The sequence below is a fragment of the Myripristis murdjan genome, chromosome 3, assembly GCF_902150065.1.
Source record: "Myripristis murdjan chromosome 3, fMyrMur1.1, whole genome shotgun sequence".
In the NCBI taxonomy this organism is placed as follows: domain Eukaryota; kingdom Metazoa; phylum Chordata; class Actinopteri; order Holocentriformes; family Holocentridae; genus Myripristis; species Myripristis murdjan.
Window position 1 is genome coordinate 8,028,267 of NC_043982.1, and position 14,168 is coordinate 8,042,434.

Genomic DNA, 14,168 nt, shown 5'->3' on the forward strand with positions numbered 1-14,168 from the left:
ACTCCAGCTCCATAAATACATCAAAGACAGTCAATACCAGAGTAAATGTATGATGTGTTCCAGGTGTTGTCTATGCTGCTCGTACAACATCATCATCTGTTTGAGTGGTGAAGTCACTGGCCGGAGCAGCGGAGCCTATAAAAAGCCAGTTCGGCAGCTGGCCTGTAAAATGGCCAGAAAATGTGACTGGAAGCGAACATTTGAATACTGATGCTCATGCATTAGTGCGATATGGTGGGAAAATCAGAAGAACAACTGTTTCTCAGGTGACTGAGGATGTCAGTGCAGGGAATCAGCAGACTGGAGTTAACCCTTTCGGTTGCTGTAAGTAGTTAGACTACTTTTGTTACAACATAGTTGGTACGTGACTTGGTTTGGTGAAGTGCGCCCAACTGTAGTCCAGTAATTTTAGTCCAAAATTGGCGTCAACCTAGGACAAATTGCAAGAGAAGAAAACTCAGCTGATTTTGTATCCTCAGTTTGTCCTGAGTGAGGGGAAAAAAGTCTCAAAGAATCCCATTGGTGGAAAGTTTTGAAAATCACCTATAATACCAAAAAAAAAACCCCACCCTTTTTAACACACAGGGGAAAGGGGTTCAAAATTTTACTTTCAGATATCACTATAATAATTCACAAGTTGATTACACACACAAAGACAAGAAAAAACGTCAAGAAAACATCAAGAAAACGTCAACAAACGTCAACAAGTTCTCTGAATTATTCTGTTTACACATGCATATCACACATTATCTGACAATGACATCACATTTTACAATATATGTAATATTATATTGGTGTTAACAGAGTTTTAGTGTGTAACATGAGGTGAGGCGGTGCTGTGTTGTGGAATTCTCCAAAACATCATGACTCGTTTTAAGACACAGCATTTTATTCTCAATCTCAAATGAAATACTATAAAAATAAAATATAGCATTACATTAGACTTTCTAAGTTTGAGTGTTTGGAATGTGCTGATTGGAATGTGGAGTCACTGAAAGTGTTTGTGATGTCACAGGGAGATGTGATGTGATATCATGAAGAACATGATGTCATCAGAGGATGGAGGCACAAAATAGGCAGACGGGCTGCAGATCGCCTCACACCAACCTGCTCAGAGCTGCGTGCAGCACAGTTGAACAATTAGCTGAGCTACCTGTTGTATATTATTGTGAAGGTAAGGAGCTTTTAATCTGAAAAGGTGGTCCATACTTGTATTTCCAGTCAGCTAGACGACTGCAAGGTGCCGCTCACAGGAAAAGCTGAAAAGCATCTGTTTTAAATTTCAGTGTTTAACTTGTGTTTGTCTTTTCAAAGTGGACTGGAAACTCTTCCAGCTGTGCTTTTTAAGGGTTTAATTCTATGTGAACATAGAACTGAAATTAATGATTTGGCCCCAGATCAGCCCCATTGTCACTGACAGGTGATCCAGCTGTTTGAGTCACTATTGGATCGACATCTGATATCAATATATATCAGTATTGATATTGGATCAGTGCATCCCTTTGTTTTTCCTCACAGATCTGATGTTTCTGTTTGAATTGTGTTTCTGTCTGTCTGATGTTTGACTCAAGACAGCAGCCACAGTCTTCATGGTGGCAGCTTCCTTGGTAGTTCTTGCTCTGTGAAATAAATTGTGTTTCCACATGAAATGAAATGTGCAATATAAACAAGGTTTTTCTTCCTTGCTTTAGCTAAAACATGGAGGGGCTGCAAGGACAGTCCAAGACCCCTGAGATCTCCAAGACCACTCCGCCCTGCGAGACCACTGAGACCTTCGCAATGCGCTTTGCACAAACTAAGATTTTCTGGACTTGGGTACAGGAGCAGCAGGACTCCAGCCAGAACACTCTGATCTCCAAGAGCTTCAACAACCCTGAGACCTCAGAGACCCTTGAGATCTCAGAGACTCCAAACAGATCTGAGACCTCCAAAATCTCCTTCACTCAAGCCAAAAACTTCTGGGCTTGTAGGCTGAATGAGCAGGGCACCTGCCAGAACAGCAAGGCTCCTGTGAAGACTCCTCACAACACCGATACCTCCAAGACCTCCAGCATCCCTGAGACCCTTGAGACATTTGAGACTCCTGAGACCTCCGAGGCTGAAAAGTGCTTGGCTTGCAGGGAGGAGCAGCAGGACGCCTGCAAGACCTCCAGCAGCCAGCAGGAGCTAAAGGAGCCCAGAGAGGTGGCCCTCCAGAATCCGGAGGAGGAGGCTCTCCTTCAGAAATTGGAGGAGGCCATCCAGAAGAACCAGGAGCTCTCCAGCAAACTGGAGGCTGAGACCAGAGCAAAGGAGTTCTATGAGACACAGAACTCAGGCCTCAAGGAGAAGATCGAGAGGCAAAGGTACATCATCCTCAAACAGAAGACCATGGCCCGGCGGGACATGCACCTGCTGATCAGGGCCAAGAAGGATGAGAAGTGCCTTTTCCAGACCATCGGGAAGCTGGAATCAGTTATCAAGGAGAAGGACTCAGAGATTGGGGAGCTGAAAACAAAGCTGAGTGCAGAGGAGGAGGAGAAGAAGAAGGTCCTCAGCCAGCTTGAAATGCTCCAGAACGAGGACGCAGAAATGAAGACTGAGCTGAGCCCAGAGGAGAAGGAGGAGGAGAAGGAGGAGCAGGAGGAGGAGAAGGAGGAGGAGGAGAAGGAGGAGGAGGAGGAGAAGGAGGAGAAGGAGGAGCAGAAGGAAGCCCTCCACTGCAGCAAAGCGCCGGGCGTTGACTCTGGAGACCGAGACGAGGAAAAGCCTCGCAAAAAAAAGAAATCCAAGATTCGCATCTGGGTGGGAAGAGTCATCAAATTCCTGACTCCTCGAAGGAGGAGGAGGGAGTAAAACCCACCCCACCACACCCCACCACACACACACACACACACACACACACACACACATCCATTAAATGTCAGTCCATTCCCCTTTGCAATCACCCCCCCACCCCAAACACAGCATCCTCAACCCCCCACCTGCCACACACACTACTCCCACCCCCCCATTCCCACACACACACTATCCACAACCCCACCACCCCTCAATAAAAAAAAAAAAAAAAAAAATATTCACAGTCCAAAGTATCAGTTTTTAAACTCTCTAGTTTGGTTTGAAGGAGTGAAGTGGATTTGAGAGCCGCCTGTGGGCTCCAGGGTTTAAAGGGTTAAACTGATGATCTGATTTGATATGCGCTAATAAGGAATATAAGGAATAAATGCCAGACCTTTGAATTCATTGTTTAAATTTAAACAGTTTAAATTTAAACAGTGGATTCAAAGGTTACTATATATATAGTATATATATATAGTAACCTTTGAATTCACTGTTTAAATATCTGTTCTGGCATTTATTCCTTATATTCCTTATTAGCGCATATCAAATCAGATAATGTGTGATATGCATGTGTAAACAGAATAATTCAAAGAACTTGTAACTGACTTTTTTTCTTGTCTTTGTGTGTGTAATCAACTTGTGAATTTTTATAGTGATATCTGGTATATGTTCATATAGAGGTGATTTTCAAAACTTTCCACCAATGGGATTCCTTGGGACTTTTTTTTTTTTCCCTCACTCAGGACAAACTGAGGATCCAAAATTAGTTGAGTTTGCTTCTGTTGCAATTTGTCCTAGGTTTTTTTCATAAAATGACTGGACTACTGAGCAACCAGGACGCACAGAGGTTGGATAGTCCAGTCTAAATCTGAAACAACTATGGCGAAAGATCACAGTTATTACAGTGCATCCAATACCGACACCATCTAATTAGCCCTAATTAACTGGAAATTGAATTCACTTTCACACTTTATATACTGAAAGTGCATTTCCGCGATTTTACCACCAGATGGCCTCGTTTGCCTTCATGCTAAATATAGCCTACCAGCCATTGGAGTATAATAACGAGCCGTGCACTGTGCATGTGTGTGTGTGTGTGTGTGTGTGTGTGTGTGTGTGTGTGTGTGTGTGTGTGTAAAAAGAGAGAGAAAGGGGGCTTGACCTGTAGGCCTACAGTTTGTGCTGACAGCCTGTACATGGTAGGCATTTTGTGTGTTGCTTTAAGCAGTGGTTTTCCCAGACGTCTCTGACGAATAGTTTATTATAACAACACAAAAAGACAATGTGTCAGGATGACTGCGGTGGACGAGGTTTTCCTTTTCCCATACAATGTAAATTATCCACATATTCCCGGCACTATATCACATTTGCGTGTACATTTTGTGTTTTTGAAATGGAGCTTTGGGTGTTAGATCCTTAAAATTGAGCTACATAACATCTCTGCCCAGTATTGTGTGTCAAAACTTTTGATGCTCGTTATCGCAGAGTTGGACTTCACCGTGACACACGAGGAGCCCCTATGCATTTCCATATGAAGTGATGTGCTCCTCGGGACAAAATGTTACAGAAAACGTCCTCGGGACAAGCTGTTACAGAGCGGGTTTTGGTGACGCGGAGTCTATTTTGAAATAAACCGGCATGAGAAAGCCTGTGAACCTCTGGACCAAACAGCAGCGGTAGTTAATGGGATGTGTCGGGGCTGTGAGCGCCGCCCAGCCTGGAGGGAGGCAGGTCCGACACACACACGCACACGCACACGCGCGCGCGCGCGCGCGCACACACACACACACACACACACACACACACACACACACACACACACACACACACACACACACACACTGCTGGCTGTCAAGCTGAGTGAGTGACTGGAGCCCTTCACCGACCTCAGTCCCCGGCACCTCGCTTCATCAAAGACACCGGAACGACTGCCTGTTCATAACTTTAGCGGAAACATATACGGTAAGTTCATTTTTTTCTCCTCGCCTACCCAAGTCGCTGTAACACCTGGCACGTGCGAGCGGTTTCTCCTTTTGAAAAATAACGAACTCCTGCCGGGTTTAAAAACTAGCTTATCACTGTAAGTAGCCGTTAAGGTCTGTGTGTTGAGTAACAGCCAGGAGTCGCTTTTTACGGGGTAAAACTGACTTGTCCACACGGCATGTAACAGTTTTTTCAGCGTTTTTTCCGCTGAGGTTGGTATCTTATTTTTAAAACGTGTTTTGTTCACGTTTCACGGTGTGGCTGCTGTCTCAGGAACATCTGGGCTGCCTGTCTGCCCCCAGATAAGATAACCGCAGCCACTTGCGCAAGTGCCACATTCTGCGGTGCTGATTCCTGCGCTGTAAATCACTTTGGAGCGCCTTTATCTGCGCTGACAGTTCATTTCTTAACTCATTTTTAAGAACAGGAAGGACAGCTTCTGTGTGTCTCAGTGCGTTTAAAAGGAAAAAAAAAAAAAAAAAAAAAAAAGCTGAGGAGCTTCTCACCCAGTGCCAGAGACAGGTAAGACAAGGTCTCTGCTCTCAGCCTCCCCGCCCAGGGCTTTGGGATTTAAATCAGGCTGTTATAGTGTGACTGACCAAAAACAGGCCTGCAGCACCGGTCAGTGAACTCTGCTAAGTTGTTTTAGTGTTTTTCAGCTTTTCTCATGCATTCTCCACCTGCTCACCAGTCAGAGTGGTACAACAGTGGCCAACCCTCAGTGTGTGTGTGTGTGTGTGTGTGTGTGTGTGTGTGGGGTGTTATAGCTCCTAAGTTGTAGCAGACAAAAGACAGAGGTGTGGTGTTGATGTTATGGACTGTCAAAGAGGGCTCATGGATGAAGATCAGCCAGCGACATTATCAAATAGATTCACTTTAAATGCTTCTGCTGTGACTAAGTTAATGATCAGTGGACGCTGCAGACTTTGCTACTGTACTAACACAGTTGAAAGTGTGTGATTACCTTCAGGCTTTAGTGTGTGTGTATGTTTGTGTCTGATTTGGCTATACATTCAGGGACGCATTTCAGTAGCGTCTTTCTTGGTATTCAAAGATGCTTCAGAAGAAATAAAAAGGGATGAAAAGAAATGAAAAGAGATAAGTGAATTATACTAAATTACAAAAAACAAAGTAGATAAATTAAAACAAATAAAGAATTTAAGACTGAAAACCAGCTAACTGGGGATGGCTTGTCCAACTGGGGGCAAAAGCCGTTTCCCCAATTATATATTGAATATATGTATATATATATATATATATATATATATATATATATATATATACACACACACACACACACACACACACATATATATATATATATATATATATATATATATATGTGTGTGTGTGTGTGTGTGTATGTATATATGTATATATAGATGTATATATTTATATTTATATATATTTATATATTTATATATTTATATATTGAATGCATGATAACCATCACTAAGCTGCCAGTCTGCAAAGGCTATCATGCAAATAAATAATGTTGACATATATAGGAAGAAGAAAAAAGCAACTAAAAATTGCCCACCTTTTCGGTTGTCATTGATGGTCTGGCTCATGGACTAAATTGGGAAAAAGCAGAAATGAATGTCAATCTATGTAATGTCCTATAAAGTGACCTTGGTCAACATGTGTGTGTGTTTGTGTGCATGTGTACTTGTACTTGGTACACAGTGAGGGCCAGAACACATTTTTGAACCAACAGAGTGGGGACATTTTTGGGAAGTGAAGACATTCTGGCTGGTTCTCACAGCTATTAAGGCAAATTCTGGCTTGTTGGTTACGTTAAGGTTAGGGTAAGGGTTTGGGTTCGGCATGTGTTGGTTATGGTTAACATTACGGAAAGGCTCTAAAAAATGAATGGAAGTCAGTATAATGTTCTCACAAAGATAGACGTTCAACAATGTGTGTGTGTGTGTGAGGGAGGTGTGGGGGGGTGGGGTGCGATCCTTATGAGGTCGCAAAGTAGCACAGTATCAGTGTCAGATCATGTGTGTCAAATGTTTTGGTTGACTGAAAAAAAACTACTATGATGGGAGAAAACCCTCAGCTTTTGTCAGCTATTCTATTTCATGCTCTTTCATATCTCACATTACTTCATGTACAGACGGTCTTGTGTGATTCATATGCATTGCAACATGACGCGTGATTTGTTCAGGACCATTTGGAGAAGCTAGCAGGAGTCACACAGTGTAGTTTTCCTCCTCGCTCTTGAATGAGTAATCATTTCCTGTGTATTTTATGACTGGTGAAGATACAGCGAGCCCTTCTCAAAGTCCTGCTGTATTAACACAGTGATTCACTGCCATGCCAGCAAACGTGTTAACATCCAAACACATATCTGGACCAGCCTCAGCCCCACTCGCTGATGGTCTGACTGATTTATGCTCGTAGTATTCAACAAACTCTGTGTCCCCAAACATTCAACAGCAAGAACATTCTTCTTGTCTCGCTGGAATTTCCTTTATAGTGAGACATTTTTTGACTCATTTGTGGGCTGCATATAAAAAGACACAGCAAACAACATGCTGCTCAACAAGATAAGTTTCTTCTCTGTCGGCACATGCTTTATTTAAATGAGATTTTGTGCCTCTGCCAAATAGCTGTGAGGCTTGTTTTCAGAACACGCACTAGATTAGGAGTTAAGGTACAGCTGTGATTCATGCTTTTCTCCTTTCAGCATATACAATTTAATCATATTGTTCCCTCTTTCATGCCACATTTATTTCAAGATTATAAGGTTGTATTTTAGTGCTATATGTAGAAATGTAAACATTATTGCCTGTCCCTAGAGGCAAGTGTAAAAGTCAAACACAAATCAGTTCATGTGGTTTTGAAAGGATGTGTACGCGCTCAAAGTTTTTTTCAAATAGCGGTGGACTGTTGCCAAAAAGGAACAAAAAAAAACAAAACAAAAAGACCTCTTAATTTCAAAATGTTAAAATCTTGGTGGAGATGCTTCTGCAGCCAACACTTCAGTAACTTGCAGAACTGCAAATGTCTCTGCCAGCCACTTGCATTTAGTTTGTAATTACTGGCTTTACTGGAGTTTAACTTGAAAGCAGCTTGTACAGATGAAAACGGCGTCACAGAAAGCGGCACAGGTCCCTCTAATTATGCAGCCAGATGTAAATCTACATCATTATCATGAGAAGCCTTGGAAAGATGTTGCTTTACCCCATCTTTTACAGAACAGGAAAAGACACTAAATGAGCTGAAGTAAAAACAAACAAACAAACAAACAAACAAAAAAACACTTCAGACTCTCAGAGTTGTAAGTCTTCAGAGTAAAACAGTCCTTCTGCCAGAGAAAATAGTGCCTGGGAAGTGTTTGCTTTACACAGGCAATTATCAGTTCTGTGGTTTATGAATGGTGATGACTTTGTTTGCCGCAGGAGCATTACTGGTTACCTGCTGCATCTCCCTGCCACTGGTACAGCTGCAATAAACAATAGTACAATATACATCCCTCAAGTTTTAACAATTAGTTCAAGAAACAGAGAGATGTAGATAGATCAAATGAATGAATAAATCAATTAAGCAGTGATTCAATGACCAACAAAGCAGGAATCAGAATGTACAGATTTATCCAGCTGGGGCACATCCTTGACCTCCTGTGTATCACAAAGCAAAGTAACACCTGTCCACCATGGTGATACCTGAGGTTGCCAAGCTGCGGACAGAAACAATGGAAAATGTGTTACACACGGTCTGATTAAACGATGGTGAGGACAGGCTTGAACTCTCCGCTGTCAGGGAGGTGTTGTAAACTTTCTCCTTCCTTTCTGCGGCATGTTTCCTTCCTATTTCCACACTGTAAAAATGGACGCATGCTTCCAGGCACCGGCCACACAAAAGAGGCTGTAACATTCAGGGAGTCTCAGATGGGTGGGGTGTGTTATTCCCATTAGCTCGCAAGGCTGTGTGTTAACATAATGCTCAGTATGAATGAAATGTCCATGAGTCTAAAGTGGAAAGAAAGGGCTGGTACCCACAGCATCATGCATTGGTTATTGAAATCAGCGTGGGAGCCCGCAGACTATAATTGTGCCTCACTGATGACTTTATGTCAGTTTAACATTTTGTTTTGTGAGGTTGCCTCAAAAGGAACAAAAGAACTATTGTAGGAGATCCTATTCGCAGTTATGCTAAATTATTTAATTTTCATAGCCAGTCTCCCTCTTTGCTTTATCACCATCTGAATGAACAATAGAAATACTTAATGTGAGTGGGAACCCCCATTAGAAAACAAACTTCTATCCATTCTTAAGAGCCTCTCAGAACCACAGCTACAGAAAGACTCTTCCTGTTAAGTTGCCAGCACAGATGAAGTACCTTGGCAAGGATCAAATTTAAATCCCCCAGTTCAGAGCTAAACAGGAAGAGGTTTTTTATGCCATCCAAAGGACCATGTCCGTTTTCTTATTCCTTGTTGCCACACTGGAAGAGAACATACACCAGGACAGAGCGCTTCCCTCAAGACAACAGCACAACAAAAAGACAGAGGAACAGGAGGAGGTAAAAGCAGGCTGCTCAGGTTAGCAGCAGTAAATCCACCCCAGGACAGCATTAACAAGTTGCCTGTGGCACGGAGGGGAGGAAATCACAAGAACTTTCAAACGCATTTTAAAAATTGCAGTGCCCAGATTTTATAGGGGCCTCACTTCATCCAGCTTTGATCTGGACAGGAAACCAGACACACTCCACAGGAAGAGTCTGCATGTGAGGCATCTGAGGGAGGCTTCACACTTAGAGCTTAATGAAATGGGATTTGAGGCATGATATGTGTTAGTCCATCGCCATGACTCAGTTCTCTACCTGGGCAGAATACACTCTTGGTTGTATGGCGATGTTTTTTTTTCAACAATTAGTTTTACGAGTGGAGTGTTAGTACCAGCCACGTCTCCAGTTTAGTTTGGCTGGACCCAAACCCTTATATTGTTTTAGTTTGACACTCAGTACATTTTTGTCTTGAATAGAGGTCGTCTTATTTACAGGTTCTCATTATAGCCCTGTTGACTTGTCCTCAGGGTCATGCGCTGTTTTCCTCCTGAACATGACACTTGTCTATTCTGAGCAGAGCTTTACTGAATGTTGGCTTATGTGCTCCACTATTCCTGCCCTGCAGTCAAACTCACTGTCATACACTAAACCATGATTGTGCCATTCAGAGATATAGATACTGCACGGCCTCTGGACTTAGAAATTTAAGTCAAGTCAAGTTAAGCTTGTTTGTATAGCCCTTAAAGGACAGTACCAGTCATTTTGCATGTTTAGCCTAACATCTACAAAATGTAGATGTTAGGCTCACATATTTGCTAACCCAAAGCAAGCAGTCATATTTTAGAAGTCTGGTATCATTTTCCTTTCTTTTCACCAGCCATTGGTTTCCATTCATTCCACTATGTATTAGATGTCTTGAAATTGGATGGACTGAAACAAGCCCTCCAGCGGAAAATAGTCCCAGGGGATATGTTTGCTTTACACAGCCAATTATAGGTTATGTATTTTATGAATGTTGACAACTTTGTTATAAGGTAGGTGTTTCAACCACAAAATCATATTTGAAAAAAGAGGGATTTTTGATTATATGTTGTGAAATTTTTAATACCTCTGCAGGATTTGCAGGAGGGTTTGTTTGTAGTGTAAAATGTGGGAGAATTGTAGATGATTCAAACATTCAAAGTCACTGGTATGTTTTAATCACAGCTGCGGTCTTCAAGGCTTCACAGTGTCCACATTATGAAACAGTAAATAAAAACAACAGCCACCAACCTTAGACCCTCACTGTCAGTTGGTCAGAGGAGGCTTTCCATCACTCCAGTAGATTTTCTAATGGTCCTAATGGCTCAGTCTAAAAATTTATTTCTGTACAACTATGTGTATTACACACATTTCCTTTTGCCAGTTTTTTTTTATTTATTTATTTTTTATAGCATTTTAGATAAACTACGCGGACATCATTTGTGCTTTATCCATTTCCACATTGTCATGATAAGGGATTTATTCAACTCATTGCTCATTTATTGTAACAAATGAGGCAGAGAATGTGTGGCTGGATGGGGTCAAAATAATTGGGCGAGTGGATTATTTGTGTCAGACTTCAAATAACTGGGCAGGCATAATTCTTTGTGCTCAGTGACTGAAGTGTGTCCAGAAAAGTCATTTCCAAAGAGGACATGTGGTTAACACGCTGCCTTGGCCAGATGGGCCCGCAGACAGCAGCCTTCAGAAGCCTGCTTCTGTTTGTGTAAATTAACAATTTTCTCTTCTAAAGATGACTGACATTTACTTGGCCGGCCAGTGCTTGTACCTTGTCCATGACGGTTCTTCTTTAGTCTTGGCACCGCTGGGTTGAACATGCAGCCAGATTTTAGAGAGTTTGAGATAATAGCATGAAGGTTTGGGGCCTGGGGAAGGGCAGAGCGTGCTGGGTTGAAGTCCACATGAGTGCACTGTTTTCTGAGGCATACAGCCTGCTTATCAGGGGTCGAGAGGGTTCCTTCCTGGTTTTCTTCAGTCCAGTATGTAATTACTGTTGCTGTCTGGCTGGCTGCACTACAGTATGTGCATTTCCCAGCACTCCCAATGTTTTCCTTGTGTTGTCAGCTTCCCATTGTATTCTGATTAGCCTGAGGCTATGTGCTCTGCAGCAACAAATGGAGACATCATGTCACCGCTTCGACACTCATTAGTTCAGTTTCTTTGGCTGCAAAGTAGCAGTCAGTCTCAGTATTGTATTTTATAGACAAACTAAGGAAACTCGGTTCTGGTAATCACATGGGCCTGGGTATTAACTGGGTATAGTTTGTATACTAAATCCATTACCAAAATATAACAAGACATTGTGTGTGTGTGCCTGTGTTTTGATTTAACTTCCCAGCGGGCCAGGTGTAACAGGTACATTTTTCACATTCCTGACATTGCTGCTCTATCATACTGAAACTGATAAGTTGTTATTGCTTTCAGACATACAGTACTATGTCCACCATGTGTGCTGGGTCATAGATAGAACTGCTGTGCTGCACAAAGTATAGATATTATTCTTTTCAGGTAGTGTGTCCAGCAGGCTAGTTAAACAAATAATGGCAAAATCATAAATAACAGACCAGGGGCAGTGCTGCAGAGTTAGCAGTGACTATTTGCTTGCATTAATAATCAGCCGCAGATCTAATTATATAAATTCCCTATGTTTACAGAGACATTAATCAATTGCCTGTGTCAAATAGCCTGAGTCAGTTTCAGTCAGTCAGATCATTTTTTAAACAGATAGGAGTCTTAAAGCGTACTATTAAACTCGCTGATCCTCTTAAACGTTATATGGTTTGGCTGTTATGTGATGTATGGAGCATGCGCACGTCTGTGTGTGTGTGTGTGTGCCTGTGTATGTGTGCATGTGTATTCTTTCCGCTCTGTCTGTCATTGCATGTATTTTTACAGCCGTTCTGCGGGTTGGTTCTGTCTGCCCACAACTGACTTTCCATTCTGTCAGACCTAAGATGGTGAAGTCATGGGCCTGTGTCTGGGACAGTATAGTTTGATCATTGAGTCAGCTGTAAAGACAGTAAGTGGTACCTTTCCATTAATCCTCACAGATGCATACAACAGATGGTTGCAATAATAGGGCCCTTCTTACCACTCACTTGAACTAAAACGTGGAAGCAAAACTGTAGCTGTAATTTTGTCTTTATTTGGACTTTTCTCAAAAGCACACGATAGTTTTGGATAATTTGATATCAAGATAAACATATTAAGTGTTGTGACGGCACAGTGACTTTAATGGTTTACCAGAATAGAAGTTTAAAGTATTTCAAACTCATATGCACTGAAAGGACACTTACACTGATGACGTGAAATCTAGGTAAACACACCATTGTCCTCTGTTGATTTCCCTCATTAAATCTCTATCCTCTATCTAATCCGATTTCAAGGGAGATATAGATAAAGAGAAGCAGATGAGTTAGAAATCTTGTCCAAATGTAAAACAATTGTTATAAAAGCTGTCACAATACACAGCAACCTTCCCATTACTTCCTCCTGCTATGCATGAATAATTAAAGCGTCATATTTCTTGCCTGTCTCAGCCATCACTCACCACTCATTCACAATCAGATTATAAATAACTACAAAAGAAACTATGTAGCTGACTTGTGGCATGGGCATGCCATTGACCGGCTGGATGGTGGAGCCAATGGGAGGGCTGGGTGAGTGTTGCCTGTGGTGCCCCATGCTGATGGAGCAGTTTGGAGCTGCTCAAGCCACGTGGCAAAGGAATGTAGGCTCACTGAGCGTAGGCTGACTGTCTGCACTGAAAGGCCTCCTGGGTTTATCTACCACCAGGACAAGGGCTGGTTGGAGGCCATGAGGGTGTGTGAAGCTGGCAGGGGGCCACCGCTGTGCAAAACTGATGTCACCCTCTCTCTGTCATTAGTAAAGGCCTGGTTGGTTTTGCTCTCTCTGGCTGAATTTTATTCCCTGTAATGCAATACAAGAGCAGCATCAAAACAGGATGCAAACATACTGCCAAACAGGATCTTATGCAATCGAATTTGTTAATTTTAGCATAGTGACTGGGCAACATTCAAAATCACAGTGACACAGTCACCGTCTTATGCCACAAACAAGGCTGTGACCCAAGGCTGAAGGGTCATAGTAACTAAATTTCCCATTTGGTGCTGTATTTGATTTAACACACTCTATGTGTGGCTTTTTAAATGAATAGCATTTTATGTGAGGACTTGCTTCACATTTCAGCCTCATGACACAGTTAAGTTGCCACCTGGAATCCCTGAGGTGGGAAAGCTAGTGGGACACTGTGGGGTGGGGGTGGGGGGAGGGGGGTGGCAGTAGAGTAGCTTGACCCTTCCTCTGGCCCAGCCCATCCCGCTCCATGGGACATTAGAATATCAAAGGAAGACTACTCCCAAAACTCACAGAGGCAGGGGTCTCCACCCAAAGGAGCTCACTCATACTCAATTCAGAAAATCTCCACATTTTGCTTTGATGTTCTTTTCTGGCACAGATTTGCTGGCATGGTTTTCAGAGTGTTTGATGGTTGATTTGAGTAAAGGAAAAGAAATGCAGAGTTTAATTCTGTTAGTTCCCTTTTGAAAGGCGGATGTGTTTTAGTGACAGTGTCATTTATATGCACCCACATGTAAGCGTATTGTATGCACATATACAGTGTCTCATAGGGTGGAGTACGAAGCAGGCAAGTGCAATCAATCAGTGGTAATGAGGGGTTTGCCTTCTAACTCATTTCAAAGAGCTACCTTTCTTTTGCTGAAAAAAACAACAACTATTTGTCTGGTTTTCAGCTGGAGAGAAAAGACCACAGTGCAAATGCTTTTCTT

The 14,168-nt window shown here is 42.3% G+C and overlaps 1 protein-coding gene across 3 annotated transcripts in view; it reads left to right on the top strand.

The window, feature by feature from the left end:
• The first annotated feature begins 4,674 nt into the window (after positions 1-4,674).
• Positions 4,675-14,168, top strand: part of mical2a (microtubule associated monooxygenase, calponin and LIM domain containing 2a) — a 40,637-nt gene continuing 31,143 nt past the window's right edge. For 2 of the 3 annotated variants that reach the window (XM_030048462.1, XM_030048460.1), the window contains exon 1: positions 4,675-4,782. The gene's annotated coding sequence lies outside the window, so the exon portion shown is untranslated. Of the gene's footprint in view, positions 4,783-5,153; positions 5,326-14,168 lie in introns of those variants that run through there. The other variant, XM_030048461.1, reaches the window with a different exon arrangement.